Below are 11,177 nucleotides of genomic sequence, written 5' to 3'. Positions count from 1 at the left end.
GGGAGGGGGCTCGACACGGCCGCGGCCCCGCCCCGCGCCCCTCCTCCGCCAGCTCCCCGGGGCCCGCCCGCCCGCCGGCAGCGCGGAGCTTCGGGCCAAGCCGGGCGGCTGGAACCTGAGCCCTGGGGTGGCCCCCGCCCCTGCCCCCGCCCGGCCTCTACCTGCACCACCCGCGCGGCGCCCCGGGAGGCGGCGCGGGCGCTCGGAGCGCGGCGCCGGGCAGACTGCGCACGGCCGGGCCCACGTCTCCACCCGGCGCCGCCGCTGCGCGCGCGCTCCCGCCGTCCCGCCCCCTCCCCGGCGGCCGCGCGCGCCCCCGCCCTCAGGTCCCGGGCGCGCGCCGCGCGAGCCCGCCCCCTCCCTCGGCCTCGCGTCGCCACGGCCGCCGCCACCACCCGGCTGAGTCACGGACCGCGCACACCCGGCGTCTGACTCCGCACGGGCAGCTCGGGCCTGGACCCCCGCGGCCCGGAAAGGGGCGGAAGCCCTACTTCCCCCCCCCGCCCGGGAAGTCCCTTGCAGCTATGACAGAGGAACTGCGAGCATTCCCCGCCCCCCGTAGGTCGGATTCCCACCCCCAGCCCCGAAGTTCTCGGGGAGAACCCCCTCCGCAGCCTGGGTGGCTTCGCCTCCTCTGAACCCCCTGTGGATAACGTTTCCCTTCCTTTCCACCCCCTCCCTCCTCTCCCGGCCGCCCAGTCTCCTAGGCGGCCCCCCGCCAGCCCCGGGCAATGGCGGGATCCCGTGTCCCCATCCCTGGGCCCCTCCCCCGCTGCCCCCGAGCGGGACGTAGGGTGGGGGAGGGGAGAGTCTGGGGGTGGCGGCGAGGAGGCCGCGCCGTGCCCGCCACCCTGTGCCCGGCGGGTGGGGGCCGCGAGGACGGTGGGGTCACCCGGGCGGAGCCCGCGCCCTGACCAGCCTGCGGGGGTGTATGGGGGTGTGGACCGCTGGCCTGGAATACGTCCTTAAAAATAATGTCGCTGTATGGAGAAGAACACTGGAACCTTTAAGTTCCCCGTTCCCTCGCTTGATTCGGGCTCGGCTCAGCCCTGAGTGTAACTCCAAACATACTTATTAAGAAGCTGTTGCTTTATTTTGATTCGTTTACATAAATTTTCCACATTGGGGGGGGATGGTGGTGGGCTTGTGGAATCCCTAAAATAACTTTTAATGGAGCGAAGCCTTCCATTATGGGAAGCGCCTAGACGCACAGAGGCGTCTGGAGGCCTAGGTTGCCGTCGCAGCCCTGCCACCAACTGGCTGAGCGACTGGGGCTCAGCGCTGCCCTCCCCGCCAGGATCGGGAGGCCTCCCCCACCCCGAGAGGAGCGACTGGACGAGCTGTCCTCGGATTAAGAGACTGGCTGGGTTTCCCCTTCTTCAAAAGCTCTGATGCTATAGAGACGCAAAATGGAGGTGAGATTAAAAATAAGGAAGATGAAAGCAGTTTTCTTTCATCTGTGGATGGTGTGCTTTCTGCCTAACTCCAGTTATATTTATCCCTCAGACAAGGTCAAGGCAACCTTCACGGTCTGGCCAGTTTCATTAATTACAGAGTGTGCTATCACCGTGAGGAGACCTCCCCTGAGAACTTGATTTGCCACCTCACTTGGGAACCTTCAGGCCTTTGTAAGACCCTACCCCAAAGGGACTGAGAGGGGACTTTTGGTAGAGGGAGAGAAGAATGAAGGTGAACAGGTGATGTCAAACTTGATGAGTCACATTTTGGGGAGCCATGCGCGGTTTATGGTCGTGTCCCAGGGAGGCCCTGCTGGCCACACCACCAAGGCTCCCAGGGGCTGAGTAATGTGCACACCCCGGGGCAGTGCAGCCTTGAGACCTAACTGCCTGGTCCTGTGCTCTGGTACCTGTCTGGCTCCTTTCCCCCTCTGCTCTGCGGGGGGCCGGAGGTGAGTGGGATGGAGCCCACAGTGATTCTGTTTCAAAAAACAAACGTCAGGGTCCTCTTCCCCTGCCCCCAGCAGCAAGATGTATTAGCATTTCTGTGATGGGCGAGAGGCAGCTGTGGGGGAGAGAAGGAAGGGGTTTAATTTAAGATGATGGAATGGTGGGAAGAATGAAAGAAGGCAATTAGTGCTCAACTTTGAAAGAGGGCAGGGGAACAATTACTTTAAAAGGTTTTAATTGGTCCTGTTCTGAAGAACTCACTCCTCCTTTGCTAAAACCCCAGGCCAGCTCAGACCTGCATTTCTGGATTGCCCAAGTGCCTCCCTGTTTTTCCCCTTTGAACAGTAACACTCAGAGTGAATGTCTCCATTGCCCTCTTTCTGGAGCCTTTTCGCTTTTGGTACATGGCTGTGCGTGTGTGTGTGTGTGTGCGCGTGTGTGTGTACCTAGCTGGCTACTTACCTATCTTTATATAGCAGTTTTCCAGGCTGGCAGGTCAAAGGACTTGCAGGACCAGGGCCTCTCTGAATTATTCCCCAGCTCCTCGGACTGACTCACTTGGGGCGGGTCTACATAGCAGTCTAAGTGAAGTTAGGGAGGAAAGTGGCTTCAAGCAAACTGAAAACCCCTTGGGAGAAGGGACCACAGGCATGAAGGGAAGGACCCAGCTGTGTTAACCATGGAAACAACCCAAAATCTCATTTCAGGGGGAACCCCCACAAAACACCGAACTAGATTGAAAGTTGTTAGCAAATGACTGGCTTGCGCCAGATAGTAAGGCTGAGCTATTCCGCCCCCCACGGGGACTGCTTGCATCTCAATGGGAAAAGATGGGTCAAAACCGGCCAGTCTACTCTTTGAACAAATGGCTGATTCTAGGGCTGGGGCAGGAAACACTCAGATGAGCACCGAGCATCTTGTCGGGCCAGGAAGTGCTCAAAGATCAAACGGATGTGAGTATGTCAAAGGGACACAGGAAGCAACCTGAAAGAGCTCCTGGGAGCCAAAGCTGGAACAATTCGAACAAAAATAAATAACGTCGTATTGGATTTAAATCCAATGTATAAAATACCCATGAATGAATCCATGCTGATACAAAGAAATGATTGAATAAATAAATCAATGGAGGAGCACAATCTCCCATACAGATGATTCCAAAGAATTTATGTAAATATTCTGCCCTGAAGGAAGTGCAGTTTACTTCCCCCTCCCTTGTGGGTGGGCTGCACCTAGTGACTTGCTTCTGAAGCTTGTGACCTGGAAAGGGGTGGTGAGAGAGAGTGACTTTTCAGTGGAGAAACCTGGCAAACACCACCTCAGCCAGCACTCAAGGTCAACATCATCGGTGCTGTCACAGTGGATAAATTGATAGCATGCAGCTCCGACATGATGGGATGGGAGTGGGTCTTCACGTCTGTGGACTTCCTTCCCCAAACCCATAACCCCAGTCTAACCACAAGGAGAAGGTCAGACAAACCCAGCTGAGGGACATTCTACAAAATACCTAACCAGTACTTCTCAAACTGCCAAGGTCATTGAAAACAAGGAAAATCTGAGCAACTGTCACAGCCCAGAGGAGCCTAAGCAGACGAGAGGATTAAGTGCAATGTGGAATCCCAAATGGGTTCTGAAAGAGAAAAAGGGTGTTAGGGAAAAATGAGTTGAACTGGAATAATATATGGAATTTAGTTAATAGTGGTATTCCAATGTTAGTTTCTGGGTTGTGACAAACATTACCAGGGAAATTGAATATAGAATAATATAGGAACTGTTTTGCAACTTTCTAAAACTAGTCTAAAAGAAAAAGTTTAAAAAAAAATCTGGTCTTGCTTGGGTCTTAGAATCACAGACTTTAGGTGTTCTAAGAAGAGGAAGGTTTAGCAATGGTGCTCCAGGGGCCCTGAGAGAGAAACTGCTGAGATTGAGTTGGCAAGTTGATCAGGGAGAGGAAAATCATTTGGTTCTTAAATCACTTCGTGGTCCACTTTAGTATGACTTTAAAGCAGCTCACAGTTTCCCAAACCAAAAACAGCTCCATACTGAAATTCCTCTCTGTGTAAATTTAAATTCTTAGTTCCTTAAAAAGAAAGTGCATTAAAAAATGTGGAGATCCCATTAATATAAAACTCAAAAGCAGGCACAAGTAATCTCAGGTGTGAGGAGTTAGAATCGTGGTCACCCTTGTTGGGGAGTGACTGGGAGGACAGAGGGAGAGAGATTCTAGGTGCTGGTGCTGTCCAGCTTTTTGACCTGGGAGCTGGTTACCTGGGTGTATTCAGTTTGTGCAAATTTAGCAAGCTGTATTATGATCCATGCACTTTTCTATAAGTTTGTATGTCAATAAAAGTTTATAAATCGTATAAAATAAGTTGATTTCAAGCGTTAAACTTTAGAGCTGGGAGAAACCAACACCCCTCTCTCCTCTCCTTGGAGGCAATGAAATTTAGAGAGTTCAAATAGTTTGCCTAAGTGCACGAAGCAGGTGGGGCAGACCACCAAGAGCCCTAGAGTCCCCTCTCTGCCCAACTAGGGCTTTCCCACTGGAGCACTCTGTGGAACAGTAAAACCCCCTTAACCAGCCTACAGGTCTGGGCACAGGCACTTCTTTGGGGAGGGAACAGCAAGGAAGGGCAGTACCAGCACCAATCTAGTGACATTCAACCAAACTTTTATTCGTCTGTGCCTCAGTTTACCTGCTGTTACAGACGATCTCCAATTACTGTACTATGTCAGTAGGTCAGCCAGAAATGTTGCCCTGTCATTAAGTTAGACTTGTCTTGGTCTGTCTGGTTCCTCAGATTCCACTGTGGAGTTTTGTGCATGGAGAGTGGGGACATGGGGAAATGCTAGTGACGAGTTCTGTAACGGTGACAAGGGAAGAGAGGCTGAACCAAAGCCGGAAGGTGGCTCTGTCTCGTACTCCGACCTCCAAGGGCCATTCAGAGATTCAGAGGGATGTCTGGTCCAGCCAAGAGGACCCTACGACCCAGAGGGACAAAGCAAGTTTCCCAGCGTCCTCCAGATAATGGGCTGCCTGCAGTTTTGTCCTCTAATAGTCCAAACCAGACAAGCTGCCACTGGGGACCATGAGTTTTGTTTCCTTATTCCCCACAATTTCTTTTAATTAAAACACAACAACCAGAGTTTGTATTTCTAGCACCAAAAATGCAAATGAAAGTGAAAGAACACTTATCAGGACATATTTTAAAAATAATTTTAATATTTAATTTTTGTAGCTGATTTAAGTAACATGGGAACTCTTGGTTTGCCATTGCTGGGGGTAGATTAGATTGCCAGTGTCTTCTCCAGAGGTCTGGGGATGGGTGGGGTTGAGTCTGGCTGAGGGAAGAGGAATGAGGGATACGGCCAACTTGCCCCACACCCAGAAAACCCCGTGGAGATTTTTGGGGGAGTTTCTCTCCTGAGGAATGATGCCATGAAACTCACAAACCAGTGCTCTGAGAACTGGGTTCAACTTTAAGGGTGTCTTTTTTTATTTTAACTTATTGTTTAAAGCTTTTTATTATTATTTTTTAGAGCATTGTAAATTCACATGCAGTTGTGAGAAACACTGCAGAGAGATCCTGGGGACCCCAGGTTCCCCAATATCATCTTGCATTAAGGTCATCTAACCAAATCCTCTTCTTATAGGGATGTGAAAGCTGAAGGCCTGTGGTGGCCAAGTGACTTTCCCAGGGTCACATCTGGCAGAGCCTGGACCTCTCTCTGGCCTCCCGTGGCTTCATCTACATGGTGTTTCATTTCTGTTCCCCAAGACGTCTGCGATGAGGTCAGTTTTACAGGTGGATGTATCCACCTCCTTTTTTCCCCAGTGGTGCAGCAACAAAGGTTCATTTTCCACCTGTGCTCTGTGTCCATCGTGGGTTGGCTGGAGGGCTCTGCTCTGGCCGTCCCCGCTGAGGGAGGCCCCATCTCTGCGTGGGCCTGACCATCAAAGGCAGGCGAAAGGAGCAAGGTGGTGGTGGGCTGGCTCTGCCACTCACATTTCATTGGCCAAAGCAAGTCACAAGGCTACCCTGACTCCAAGCGGGTGGCAACGTGCATTTCTACCAATCACCTGGGAATGGAACCAGAATATTAGTTGAGCATCACTAATGAACACCCCAATAGCTCTCCCTCTGTCAGGAGAGATAGGACCTTTGGCATCAGTCACTGGCAAGCTTCTTCCTTTGTGTGATTAGAGTACTTGTTTCTGATTTCAGCTTTTCTGTCGTACGACCTTCTTTTTGGCAGGCTCGCAGGGCAGATGGGCATCAGTCAGCAGGTCCTACAGCCTTATCTCCCCGGGAAGGGAGGAGATCTGAGGAGGTCTCCCTGCGTCCCCAAGCCAGTGAGCTCTGGAAGCTCCTCTTGGAAAAGTTAATATTATCTGAGACTGTATTAAGAAAAGCACAAAGGAGATGATGGTTCTTGTATATTATGGTGTCAACTGGACTCTTTCCATCCTTCCATTTCTCCCTCCCTCCCTTCCTTCCTTCCTTCCTCTTTCCTTCTTTCCTTCCTACTTCTTTCCCTCCCTTTCCTCACTCATGGCTAGAACATTCCAGATCCAAATATGACAATCTGGGTGCCAGCTTTTAACAGAAACGTTGACCAATTAAGGGTTCAACATTAAGGGTGACCATGATGGCAGGGGATCTGGGAATCCTGTCCTGGGACAATCACCTGCTAGAACAGGACATGTCTAGTTTGTAGGAGAGAAGGTGAAGGAGGATGTAGGAAGAGTTTTCAAGAAGGGCTGGCAGGTGGAGGTAGACTACATGTTACGTAGCTGCTGAATGCAGGAGCTGCATCAAGAGGTGGAAGTTATCCACAGGCAAATTTCAGCTCCATTTGGAGTCAGCCTTTTAACTAGAAAGTCCAGCAGGGGAAGAATAGGTTTCCTTGAAAGCAGAGAATTCACAGTCCCTGGAAAAGTCTTCAAACAGGCTGAATGACCTCTCTTATTGATTATTTCTAATGTTCTTCCCAACTGTGTCCACAATTCCTGAGTAAAGAGACTTTTCAGCATCTCTTATTTCAGGATCTAAAATTCCATCTTTAACTCTAAATGAAGTCCTCTACATCCTAGCATAAGAGTGGGTCTTTTCCATGTACAGGTCAATTTCATTAATTACAATAATATTAATGATTGTTTTTACAGCTAACACTGATAGAGCACTACTATGTGTTAGGTACTTTTCTAAGTGCTTTATATATTTTGATAAAATTATTAATTAATTCTCTGAACAATCCTACAATGAAGGTGCTTTATTCCCCTATTTTATAGATGTGAATATTGAGGCACAGCACTAGTAAGGGGCAGGGCCAAGATGTGAATCTAGGTAGTCTGGCTCCGAGGTTTGTGCTTCCAACCACTGCCTCTCTTGACACCCCTTTTGATGGTACCCAGTGGGGTTTAGTGATGTATCCAAGGTCACAGGGCTAGTTGAATGGTGGTACTTGGTCTGGATGGAACCTAGTCTCCTGGCTACTCCAATGTGGTCGGTGGGTAAGACTTTTATCACTTGTGACCCACACATCCAATAAGGGTCCTGGAAAATATCACATTAAATGAGATGACTAAGCCATGAGGACCAGATCACATATCCCAGATCTTCCAGCAAGTTGAGGACAGAGCTATGATAATCCAAAGGCCTTTCTGACAGGCAAGACATTTGGCTCCGTCCATTTCCCAGGATGTGAAACATTTTCCTACTTCTTCTCTATCTATACAAGTCGTATGGATCATTCAGGACCCAGTTCTTGGCCATGACGTGTCCTGAGATCTGCCCTCCTAAACTCTGACAGTGTGTAGTTTCTGCACGCACTCGTCCCTGGACTTGCCCTCTCATCTAACCTCTACGAGCAAATCCATGGGGGTTTAGACCATGCAAAGCTTTGGGTACTTTGTGTAGGCTAAATTTATTCATTTTTTAAGGTTTCTGGGTTGAGAGAAGTTTCCCTACTCTGACATTTTAAAAGAATTTCCTCTGTGTTCTAATATTTTTATGGCTTTAGTTTTTACATTTAAATCTAGATCTATCTGGAACTTCCTTTGTGATATGGATGAAGTGGATAACCACTTTTCTTTTCTCCCAGGTCCCAACCAGGGCCACTCATTGCATATCCATTTTCTTCCAACTGATTTGAAACACTATCTTTATATAAAACTAATGTCCATATATATTTGAAGCCATTCAGAGTATGTTCTCTGACCACTGTGAAATTCAGACACAAAAAGATAGCTAGAAAAATCTCCCAGATGTCTGGAAGCTAAGCAACACACTAGACAACTCATGGGCCAAACAGAATGTTTTGAATTGAATGATAATGAAAATATAAAATACCAAAGTTTAGGGGCTACAACTAAAGTTATACTGAAAGAGAAATGTATGATTTTATGTATATATTATAAAAGAAGAAATGCTGAAAATCAATGACATAAATGTTTTTGATTAGTTAGGAAAATGAAGCATATTAAGCCCAAAGAAAGAAGAAAGAAAGGAACAGAAATGAATAAAATAGGAAATAGACACCGAAAATTATCAAAGCAGTAAGTCTGTTCTTTGAAAAAAGCCATGCATGTTTAAACCAATGTCTAGCCTCTCCATTCTGCTGCATGGATCTCTTTATGCATGTGTCAATTAGAGACTATTTTAGTTCCTTTGTAGGGTCTTTGAATATTCGGTTGGCCTAGTCTCTGTTCATAACTTCTATTTTCCAAATTTTACCTAGCATTTACCTTTCATTTAAACTTGAGGCTTAATCTTTCAGCCCTACCAATCCCTTGCTTAAATTCTATGAGCATTTCTATTGGGATCAAGTTAAATTATACATTAATTTGAGAAGGGTTAACATATTTATAACATTGATTCTTCCTATCCAAGAACATAGTATTTGACTCTTCTTTAAAAATCTGGACGTTTTCTTCATGTAGATCATGCACATTTTTGGAATGTTTTCCCTAAGTATTTTCTCTTTTTGGTTGCCATTGAAAATGGGAACTTTTCTTCAATTAGAGTTATCAGTTGGTCAGCTTCTTTTTTTTTTTTTTTTTTGAGACAGAGTCTCACTCTGTCACCCAGGCTAGAGTGCCATGGCTTGGCGTCAGCCTAGCTCACAGCAACCTCAAACTCCTGGGCTCAAGCAATCCTCCTGCCTCAGCCTCCCGAGTAGCTGGGACTACAGGCATGCGCCACCATGCCCGGCTAATTTTTTCTATATATTTTTAGTTGTCCAGCTAATTTCTTTCTATTTTTAGTAGAGACGGGGTCTCGCTCTTGCTCAGGCTGGTCTGGAACTCCTGAGCTCAAACGATCCCCCCGCCTTGGTGTGAGCCAGCGTGCCCTGCCAGTTGGTCAACTTCTAATGCCTCTGTTTAACATGTAATGAAGATTGTGTGTTGGACATTTTGACTAAACCCATATGAATCATACTTGTCAACCACATCCTCTTTAAATGTGAAATACACATCAGACCTTATGTTTCTTTAGTACTTCTGACATGTAATCTTTATGCAACTGCTGTATATATCCGAAAGTTTCAACAAAACTGCTGCAGAGGCCCCAAAGCAGTATAAAGTAGTTTAGGCCACAGTCACCTAATCATAAATATTTATCAGGAGCGTTCACGTTGTGCCCCGGGTGCTTCACAGACAGCCAGTGTACATCATAGATCTGATTCATCCGCAGGAGAGCTGATTGGAAGCATGTGCCGTGGAGCCTGCCTGGGTGCTAACCACTTCCTGAACACAGTCAGATCCAGCTGGGATCAGGAGACACTTTCGCAAGCTTGACAGCCTTTTTAAAATTGATTTACCATTTTTTTCCGGTATAAAGGTAATTAATACATGCTCATCATAGAACATTAGGATACAGATGAAAAAGAACATAAAAATGCATTACAGTCCCTACAATCCAGAAATAACCACTGGTTTGTTTTCTTCTGATCATTATTTCTTGCAGATATACCAGTATGTATGTATCCAAAATCGAGATTGCTCTGGACAGGTGGTTTTGAATTTTGCTTATCACGAGTATTTTGCCATGTTATATAGTCTTCAAAAGCAAGCTTTTTAATGGTTGCATGGTGTTTCCTAACACAGATATCTTTCCCCCCTCTGTTTCATCCATGTTGAGAACCTAACACAGATATTCTATCATCTATTTACTCATTCCACTATTATTTTGCCCTGGGTTGGTTGTTCACAGTTTTTCCAAAAGAAGACTTAAATTGACACCCTTAGACAAACATATTTGTCCGCTTCATAATCCTTTGATTAAGTCCTTTGAGTAGATTACTGGGTTGGAGATTAGGAACATTTATTTAAATTGTGGTAAAATGTATATAACATAAAATTTACCATTTTAGCCATTTTAAAATGTATAGTTTAGCAGCATTAAGTTCATTCATATTGTGGAGCAACCATCACCACTTTCTATCTCTAAAACTCTTTCACCTTCCAAAATTGAAACTCTATATCCATTAAACAATAACTCCCCAGTCCCCTTTCTGGCCAGCCCCCAGGAACCTCTATTCTACTTTTTGTTCTATGAATTTGACTACCTCATATAAGTGGAATAATACAGTATTTGTCCTTTTGTGACTGGCTTATTACACTTAGCATAGTGTCTCCCAGGTTCATCCATGTTGTAGTAGGTGTCAGAATTTCTTTCTTTTTTAAGGTGGAATAATATTCCCTTGTATGTATATGCCACATTTTGTTTATCCACAGGGACATTATTACGGCTCTCGATACAAATTGTCTACTGCCGTCCAGAAAGATCACATCAATATACATGTCCACCAATAATGTATGAAATTAAAATTCTGAAGTTTGTGCACCTTAACTCTGTCCTCGTGGTAATTCCTAGTCTAATGTATTCATGTTGCACATGCATAGAGTTTCTGCATTTGCAGATATGCAGCACCAAGTTATTGCAAAGGGGCCCCGCCCAAAAGGACTCCTCTCCCTCCTAATGTGTGTGTGCACGTGTGTGTGTGTGTGTATATAACACACATATACACACATATAATTGAAGATGAGCATATTTAATATGTAGCAAAGGGTACAGGAGCTTGTCTGCGGTTTGGGTCAGAACTTCAGAATCTACACTCATGCCACAACTAGCAGTTTTCAGATTTTGACTTTCCAGGATCCCATTGTTTTAAACCTGATTCCATTTTTGTGCCTACCAAGAAAGACAACAAAGATTTTATTGGGTAGGAAACATCTGGCATTCTTATTAAACTTTTCAAAGGGCATCA

The 11,177-nt window shown here is 46.5% G+C and overlaps 1 long non-coding RNA gene across 2 annotated transcripts; it reads left to right on the top strand.

The window, feature by feature from the left end:
• Positions 1 to 363: 363 nt before the first annotated feature.
• On the top strand, positions 364 to 10,514 carry LOC123621785. 2 transcript variants are annotated; one of them, XR_006729245.1, is made up of 4 exons: positions 364 to 1,415; positions 5,559 to 5,697; positions 8,370 to 8,463; positions 9,602 to 10,514. It is a non-coding gene; the product is annotated as an uncharacterized LOC123621785 (long non-coding RNA). The 2 variants fall into 2 exon arrangements; XR_006729244.1 differs by lacking the exon at positions 8,370 to 8,463.
• Positions 10,515 to 11,177: the final 663 nt, after the last annotated feature.

Source organism: Lemur catta, chromosome 16 (assembly GCF_020740605.2).
Source record: "Lemur catta isolate mLemCat1 chromosome 16, mLemCat1.pri, whole genome shotgun sequence".
NCBI lineage: Eukaryota > Metazoa > Chordata > Mammalia > Primates > Lemuridae > Lemur > Lemur catta.
This window is presented reverse-complemented; position numbering and strand designations above follow the sequence as displayed.